Raw genomic sequence first — 9,381 nt, forward strand, 5'->3', positions numbered from 1 at the left:
CCTCTTCTATAAATGCCTGGAATAAAGCAAAAGAAAACTGTGCAGAGAGGCAGCTCAGAGCCACAAATGACTGTAGTTAAATGTCAGAACTGGAAACTCCTACGGTTTGTTTGCCAACCTTTAATACACGCATGCATGCACATGCCTATGTATATATACACACAGGCCCAGATTATCCAGCCTGCTAAGGCCACTTTGCAAGCAATATAAAGTAGCCTTACACCAGCCAGAGGTCCCATCTGAGAATTGCCCTTGTACAGAGGAAATTAGACTAGTGCCAGGTCTCTCCTCTCTCCCTTGCGCAAAAGAGGATATACTGCAGGCTTGGCTAAGCTGAGCTATGCTATGCCTGATCTGCTGCTGACCTTTGGAACTTCATACCCATGGAAGAAAACAAAAGCAAAACCCTTCCCTCCCTAACCTGCCCCAGAATCAGGGAGTCCTGAGTCAGAGCTCACAACCACTCCTTGCCGGCTCTACCTGAGAAAGCCTCAGCATGGATTGAAATTTATCATTCACTAGTAGCTGATTGCCGGTGCAGGAGAGAGAGTTCTTTGGTTTGGGGCTGAAGTCACTGGGAGGTTTTTCATTGATTCCAGCGGCTAGTGAGTCAGACCCTTTGAGAGCATCTCAGAAATACAAAGGAAATTGCCATTTAAACTGCACGTCATCCCTGGTTTCAGCCCAGTCGTGGCGCAGTATTCCTAGCACAGGTTTGGGGATAACAACATCCAGGCTTCCCAGAGGAGTTTGGAGGCTAATTAATGTTTGTTGAGCACTTTGAAGGTGAAAAGCCCTAAGTATTCATCCTGAGAGCTTTCTGGCCCATACAGACACTACTTGAAATGTTTATATTAATTAATCTTCTCACTGAACATGAACTACCTTCAAGAAGCAGAGGCTTGGTTGATGTCACCAAGGTGCTAAGCACCTGGGCCTTGATGGAGCAAAGGACTTGCGTAGTTCTGCTCCCATGCGTGAGGTTAATCACAGGGTTAAGCGCTTTGCTGAATCAAGGCCAGAAAGCTCAGCACTTTGCAGGACTGAGCCCTAAAAGCAGAGAATGGGGGACTGTGTTTCAGAACAGAACAGTACAGAAGACCAATGTTGGGACAGGACTGAATACCGTCCCATCCCTGCGAAGCACCAAATCCGCCGATTTCGGCGCTCCTTAAGAAGCCCACCTGTGTGAGCGATGCACAAGAGCAAGGTCACGCAGACAAAATATTTCCACCCTAAGCAGCCAGATTAAGTTTAAATAAAGTAATTCATCAAATACAGAAGGGATGCGCAAAGTGGGGAGGGGACACGAAATTTCTTTGTGGGGGGCACAGCGCGAGCGGCCGCTGGATCTCAGGCTCATCCATCTCATTAAAAATGTTGACATACGTTCCTGTTTTTATGACTGTGTATTCACACCGATATACCGATTAATAAAGTTTTTACATTCTAAACCCTATTCTCTTATACATGCCAAAAGGGGTTTTTTTGGATGAACGTAACTGAACTTTCCATCGATTTGGATTCTGTTGGACAGGTTGTGGGGGCCCTGCTAACTGCAGGGGAGAAAAGAGGAGCCGAACGTAAAACATTTGCTCACCCCTGAAGTACAGGGTCCTCGTCCAAGAGCAGGAAGCGTACCAACCTCAGCATGCCAATTTAATTTACTCAGGGAGGCCTTAGATACTATGGAGCTGGGACCGGGTGGGGGAATGTGTGGGGCACATGAGGGAGCACATGCCACCAAACACCATGAAAGTGTGGGGCAAGACACCACGAGCACCTGGTGGGGCTGGACCCGTCCAGTGGGACTAGTGGGGTGCGGTTGCCGGCAGCAGGGGTCCAACCCCTTCCCCCCACATTCCCCACTCACTGGCAGTGGTGGGCAAAGCGAACTCTGTTCTCCCTGCCTGTTGCTGGCGGCGGGAAGGGACCGCCACCCACGCACTGGCAGGAAGGGGAGCAACATGGCTGGGGGAGCACTGCCAACTGGGCCATGTTGCTCAGCTTCTCCTGTCACTGCCCGTGCACGCGGGTGGGAGGTCGGCCCCTCACTGCCAGCAATGGATCCTCAGCCCTTTGTGGGAGGAGGAAAAGGCAGGGCAGGGGCAGAGCAACGGCAGGGAAGGAGAGGAGAGGGCAGAGCAGGGCCAGGCTTGGGACAGCAGGGGTTATCCCAACCCTTCCCCAGGCTGGAGGGTGGGGGTTATATGCCAATGGGCCCCCACTGTGTTCCCCCTCACCATTCGCCCCGGCTGGGATAGTTTTAAAAGACGCTCTTGGAACTCAGGAATTGTCACACTGGATCAGACTACCACAGGCCGCTTCCTTCAGGGTCCCCACACCAACAGTGGCTGTTCCCAGTACTTCAGAGGAGGAGCTGTAGACACTTGAAGGATAAACACTCTCGGAAGGCGCGCCCCTAAACATCCACAAAACTCGCATATTCTCCTCCTGAAACCTCCCCTTTGCTGTGACATCCAACAAACCTTCTCAGTGGCGAGGCTGCTGGCATGCTGAAACCACAGCCTGGCGTGCTGACCCACACAGCCTTAGCCAGGCTTGCTGAAACAGGGGAGACCACCAGGAGACTGAGGGGGTACAGGTGTAATGCCCACAGGTGGAACCAAACCCAGGACCTCTGAAGCTTAATGCATTAGCCTCTACGGCTTGTGCAAAAAACCAGCTGACTCCTCGCCACAGCTGTAGGTGACTCATTCTTTGTCTCTCTGTCAGTGGCTCAAGCCCCACGACATGGGACAATAAACCACACCCAGTAGGTGGGCAGGAGCAGAGCCTCAGAGGAACAGGCGATGCAGGAACAAGATCTTAGGGGAGGGGTGGTCTGATGGCAGAGGCTCATGTAGAAGGCAGGTGCAAGGGCAGAACCCCGAGAATGGGTGGCAGGAGCTTGAGAAGAAATGAGGCTCTTTTGGGAAGGGGCGCCATGGTTTGACCACCTGTGACCCTTCCACTTCCAGTGTGCTCCTGCCATGCCTGTTCTTATTTCCTCATGCTCCCCCCATTGACCTGTGTTTATTCATCTTTTGTCTCCCTGTCTCACAGGAGGGTGGGGAACTTTTCTTCGGTCGGGGCCATTGACCCACAAGGAAAAAATCTGACAAACCTCACCACCACTTAATGTATGGTGCTAGAGCTCAACTCACACTCCAGACCCATGGGCAGGGGGAGGGTGGGGCTTGGGGCTTCTAGCTTGCAGTGTGGTGACTTGCCACAAGCCAGATCTGGGCTGTATGTTCCCCACCCCAGTCTGATGTATTTGGACTGTAAGCCCTTGCGGCAAAGAGCATCTTCATGTCCTGAGTTTGTAGAGCACCCAGTGCCATGGAGTATGGCTAGTCTAGAGCTCCGAGGCACTCCAGTAATACAATAACAACCTCCCTCCATGCTGAGAGATCGCCATCTCCCCCTAGTTCAAGCATGATTTAAACCCTGAAGCAGGAGGTTTACATCCCTCTTCAAAACTCCCGTTTGTTTTCCTATTAACGAGTCTAACTCAGGGCATGTTTTGACCCATATAAATGCCTAGAACACCAAGAAGTCCTGTGGCACCTTACAGACTAACATATTTTGGAGCATAAGCTTTTGTGGGCAAAGACCTACTTCATCAGATGCATCTGGGTCTTTGCCTGCGAAAGGTTATGCTCCAAAATATCTGTTAGTCTATAAGGTGCCACAGGACTTCTTGCTGTTCTTGTAGATATAGACTAACATGGCTACCTCTGATATAAATGCCTAGTCCCTTTTGAATTCTGCTGAACTCTTGGCCTTGACGATATATTGTGCCAGCCTGTTCCAAGGGATAACCACGTTGCATGACGCAGCATTTCCTCTTGCATCAAACCAGCTGGCTGATTGGTCGACTAGTGCCCTGTCTCCTTGTCTCAACAAATAGGTGGCCTCCAGGTATAATTTTGAAAACTCCCTGCTAAACAACTACATAGAGCAAAGTCAAGCCACAGGCAATTAAAGATCTGCTATAGAGGGCCTGGTTGCAGAAAGATCTGTAAACATTACCCAGATTACACACAGCAATACCACACTTAGTGACAGGAAAGGCATGAATTACGTTCTTACCCAGCTATATTACCCAAGACTCTAAATAACCCTGCTAATTATTTCTAAGGACTTTTAATCTTACCCTAAATTTGATTAAACACCACTCTAAATCCTTTCAGCTGAACATCATTAGTGAAAGCTGGCTCGATGGGTCAATAAAAATGTTTGCTGTTTCCCATCGATGAATGGCCCATTTTCAGTAAAACGTGTTATATTTTAACATCACCTAGTGTTCTTCCTCTGCTAGCGTGCGGCAGCTGTGATGCAGGGTCCCACTAGGATCTGATCCTCCCCTTTACTGATCAGATTAAGACTATGTAAAACTGTGTTTATGGAGGATGGCAGGCTCCAAGGGAGAAGTGTTAAGATCTCCAACTGTTTTAAATGCACAAGCAGGAGATCTGGAATTACATCATTAAAACCACTGCAAAATGTGAAAGGCAGGTGAATGCAGCAGCAAATGTTACAGTTCTCCAATTTCTTTGCAGGAAACATGTCAGTTCCGGGGCAGAGAATTTTCTCCAGAATAAAACTAAGACTCATACACACTGGCACAATTTAGATTGAGTTACCACTATGCCAAGCTGGATCACTACCTTCAATGGAGAGCCTCTTCCGAGGGGGCTCAGTGAGCAAGTTTCCAACAGGACACAGTCACAGCGTTCCTCTCCATTGTGCCACAGGGAAAAGGGGTTTGAGGTTGTAAGGCCAACTTCTCCTGAAGCATCTCTGCACATCCCAGGGAACAGCAGGCCAAGGCAATCTGTATAGCCTTCCCCATGCCTTCACACTGTTAACAGGCTCCTAGCACTCTCACCCTGCAGCACATTTCCCCACCAGTGTGGCGCTAATGAAGCCACTTACCAGGGACTCTCCTCAGTCATGGCTGCTCCCAAACTTTCCCCAGAACACCCCTCGCTTTTCAGTATTATTTCTTCCATGTAACCTCTGTGAAGTCAGGAGGCAAACAACGTGTGCGCCCTCTTCCTCCTCTGGCCGGTCCCCATCCTACATACAGATGATCCCAATCAAAACAAATTCCCTCCAAGGGATCTTGGAAAGTGCAGAGGAAGAGAGGGAGGAGGGACAATAATACCACACCCGCTTACACCACCTCCCTCCGTGCAGGAGAGGGAAGAGCCAGGTGCAGCGAGTTTTCTTTGTGCATGGATTGTGACTGCAGGAACTGCTCCTTTGTTAGCACGTGGCAGTGCAGGTCTGACTCAGTGGGAGTTTCATGTGAATAAGGATTGCAGGACAGGGCTTTTTGTATTACACTGGGCTAGGATGGAGTAAGGAGACACAACTTACCATCATCAAATAATGGATCAATTTTTATCTCTCACTTATTCCAGTGTAACCCCAGAGCCATTCCATTTACATCACTGAAACAACAAGAAGTCCTGTGGCACTTTACATCAATGACTATGGAGTCACTCTGGACCTCTATCGCATAACAGAATTTGGCCTAAGACAGGTATCCCAGGAAGCTACTGCAGTGAGGAAAATTTTAACTATACAAAACTCCTGCCCAGCAATTTTGTTCACTTCCATGTAGATTTTTCTATTTTAGAATTCACTTTAAAAAACACATTGCAGAGAAGGGGGTATGCGTATGGATTATCTTCCCTCCCCTTCAGAGAGCTACGCCAGACCTGTATGAAATTAACATCAAGTGGCCTAAGCCAAAAACTTACAAAGTGTTCAGGAAATACAGTCCAAGAACAAATTGTTCCTGTGCATCTCCCTTTCCTCTCCTGCCTTGAACCTCACACTATGCGACCACTTCTTTGAAGCACGGCTGCACGGACTTGATCTTTCACATCACGCACCATAATATCACTGACTGTATCGCCTCAATCTCCAGCACGTAGTATTTAACTGAGTACTGGCAGGGTTTATTGCAGCTGCTCCTCTGGAGTGTTAATTAACATCACAGACATGTTCCTAGTGTAAATGGATCTTTAAGCAAGACAGAGCTCTATGGCACAAAGGTGGATCTGGGGACTGAAACCACTTCCCCGTTAACAGGAGTGTGTGTATTAAAGCCGTGGTAAACAAGGGCTGCTGCCTGTGCTCAGAAGGTGATTTTCACAATCTAACAACCAGTTCATTTCTGCGGGTTTCTTTCATAAATCAACCGCATTATTGATTAAGCTCCTGAAATATGTAGATAGAGCTGACTGTTAACCTCAGTGAGAGAAAACTGCTCCTGAGATGCCCCTTTGCCCATCTGACAAAGCAGGTCTTTGCCCACAAAAGCTTCTGCACCAAAATATCTGTTAGTCTGTAAAGTGCCACAGGACTTCTTGCTGTTTTTGCAGATACAGACTAACTCCGCTACCTCCCTGATCCCATTCCCCATTTTCTCCCCTACAACAGCTGCCTCAATGTAAATTATATTAGGCTTAAAGACAATTACTCTCCAGTTGAGAGTATGTCACCACTGCACCTGAAACAGACGCTCAGGGCAAAGCTCCTGGCAGCCCAGGATTTCGAATGGAAATAAAGAGCAGCCTCAGAGCACGACGACTGGATGCTCTCCCAAACCCTGCAGAAAGGACTCCTCCACAGCGTGCAGTTGCCAATGCTCCAGGACTGTCCTGGACTCTCCAGGTCCTGGAGGGTTCGTCTTTAATTACAGATTAGCCACGTGACGAAACCTCCAGGAAAACGTGTCCAGCCCAACCGGCCACCCTCGCGCCCAGGAGCCAAGAGCTCCCCCACCAGACTCGTTCACCGCCAACTTTGTTAGCGCTGGAGTTAGTGCTGCGGAAGGAAACCCCAACGCCGGGGAACCGCCGGGCGCCCGCCGGGTGGAAGACAACAGGGGCCCGGGCAGACCCGGCCCAGGCATCACTCGGCAACACGTGGCGGGGGCCCAACCCGCTTCGAAACCCCCGGGGGTGGGGGGCTTGGCGGGCGCGCGCATCCCGCAGGGCCGGCGGAGCAGCGGGGGGCGCCGCTCAGTGACTTTGCGCGCGCTCGCCCCGGGGGCTGAGTCTCTGGCAGCCGCTGATTTAACTCCAGCCACCCGCCCCGTCCGCTGGCGAGCCCCCAGGTCGGGCAGGCCCCTGCAGCTGCGAGGGCAGCGCCGCTCGTCTCCCCAAAAACGCTCCATCGCTCCGGCCCCGGCCCCCAGAGCTCTGCCCAGCCTGCAGCGCCCCCCGCCCGGCAACCCCACCCCGCCGACGCGCCTCTCCCGCCCGGGCTGGGGGGCAGCCCAGTCCCCTGAGCAGCCCAGCAAAGCGGCGCGGAAAGCCGAGGGCGAGGGCGAGGCACCCCCCCGCCGGCCGGTACCTGCCGCAATGGAGCCCGCGGCTCCTACTCACCGGAGCGCCGCACGTGTCCGCCCCCTGCTGCGGCCCATCGGAGAGCGCCCCGCACGGGCCACCTCCCGGCGGCCGGGCCGCGTCGCTCCGCTCCGCTCCGCAGCGCAGCTCCCCGCAGCCCGCCCGCTGCCGAGTGGCTGCAGCGCCTGCCAGCCCAGAGCCCGGGGCTGCGCAGCAAGGGCGGAGAGCGCCGCCTGGCCGCCGCGCTGCTGCTGCGGCACCCCCTCCCCTCCCCTCCCCACGCGGCTCCCAAAGGGCGGGGGAGAGCGCGGGAGGGACCGGACCCCGCCCCACCCCGCCCAGGTAACCGCGGTGGGGGACCGGGCAGGGGACAGGTGCAGCCCCAACACACACAGGCTCCCGCCGGTGCTGATTGCACCTCTTCGGCCCCAGCTGCCCGCCCGGCTGGAGAGCGGGGCTGGGGGCCTCTGCTAGGGGAGGCAGTAGCGGCTGGTTTCTTTCGGGAGCAGGGAGTCTCCCCCTAGCGGCCGGGGGCGCCCCTCGGGAGGAAGCGCGCAGAGATCAGCCCCGCCCAGGGGGGCAGGGAGTCACCGACCTTGTTGGTAAGGGGTGCTGGCAACTGAGCTTACCACAAGTGGGGTGGCTACGGTGCAGGTGGTGCTGCAGGCTGGTGTAAAAAGGCAGAATCCCGTGGTGGAGGGGAGGTGCGGCTGTAGGACATGCCAGGGCATGGAGCAGGGGCTGCACTGACTCAGCTTCTGGGAGCCTCTTCTGGACGTGTGGCAGGGTTGAAAACCCTGGCTGGGACTTGGCCCACCTGCAGGTGGTGTGAGGAGCAGATTTATTGATGGTGAAACTCACATGCTTTTAAAAAGATTGGGCAGGAGAGGAGCAGCAGTGTTCATGTCCTAAGCTGTGACCCAAAGGTCAATTTACTGCTGGAGGAAAGGTTCAGCCCTGCAGCCTGGTCTGTATTCTGAGAACAGAGTCTACCCTTGCAAGGGGTCCCCCGTACTCACCATCAATGCTCAGCATGATGGACTAGCTCAAAGGCTACATGGATCAGTTCAGACCCTACTTCCATTCAGTCTGGGATCTCTTTCAGAGCCTGTCAACAAGCACAGGCCAAATGTAGTGGTGTAAACATTAGGAAATTAATTGCACATAGGCCATGCAGCCAAGGGAGAGCAACGGCTTGTGGGCAGGATGGATTGGAGCAGGTTTCTGTTACATGGTGATGTGTGAAGCGCTTCTGCTTCTCATTTTTTGAGCCCTGCTAGAATGGGGCCATATAAAAAACAAAAACCCTTAGCCCACCACAGGACAATGTCACAGCACAGGGCTCTAAGCCCTGCCCCCTCCCCCTGCAAACACCAGCAGCAAAGATGTGGATGGGATGAGGAGGCATTCTGCTACTGCATGTGACATCTGAGATTCAGGGTCAATTCAGGTTGCAAAGCTGCGGATCAGTAGGTGTGGGAGGTGAGGCACCTTAAGCAGAGTAGCTCCTGGTTACTCTCTAGGCTGTGTCCCCTTCAGAAGTCCAGAACTTGAACTTTTACTTAAAAAGTCAGCACTGTGCAAAAGGAGACAATGAAGGCAAGTCAGTCCCACTGCATTTAATGAGAAGAAATGCACTGCAGTCATTATTCCACACAGAAGCCAGAGTGACAGACAAGATAACTGGCCTGGAGAGGCGCTGGGTGACCTACACTAATATGCAATCCTCTGCTTAGAGATCTTCCTGCAGGAAGGTGGTGAAAAGCTGCTGCTGGACTAAGGGCCCTAGTGTCAAGCACTTGCTCCTCCATCGGGGGTCCAGCTATTTTCTTTTTCATGCTGTGTGTGGAATAAATGTTGTTATATGCACCACCAGTAGAAACACATGATGCCAGCTGTGGGCACACCGCAAATCAGCTGGGTGGCCCCCCAAGCGCTCAGCTTACAGGGAGCACTGTCCTTTGTGTCTGAGGGGTATGCTCTGTAGGGACGGAGTGCAGGAGGGGGT

General features: G+C 52.6%; 1 protein-coding gene across 8 annotated transcripts in view; it reads right to left on the reverse strand.

Annotated features, from left to right (window-relative positions):
- Window positions 1-7,521, reverse strand: part of RASGEF1C (RasGEF domain family member 1C) — a 139,693-nt gene extending 132,172 nt beyond the window's left edge. For 7 of the 8 annotated variants that reach the window (XR_012647642.1, XR_012647643.1, XR_012647644.1 and 4 more), the window contains exon 1: window positions 4,945-5,080. The gene's annotated coding sequence lies outside the window, so the exon portion shown is untranslated. Of the gene's footprint in view, window positions 1-4,944; window positions 5,081-7,412 lie in introns of those variants that run through there. The other variant, XM_075009879.1, reaches the window with a different exon arrangement.
- Between the last annotated feature and the right edge of the window lie 1,860 nt (window positions 7,522-9,381).

The sequence above is a fragment of the Carettochelys insculpta genome, chromosome 15 (genome assembly GCF_033958435.1).
Source record: "Carettochelys insculpta isolate YL-2023 chromosome 15, ASM3395843v1, whole genome shotgun sequence".
In the NCBI taxonomy this organism is placed as follows: domain Eukaryota; kingdom Metazoa; phylum Chordata; order Testudines; family Carettochelyidae; genus Carettochelys; species Carettochelys insculpta.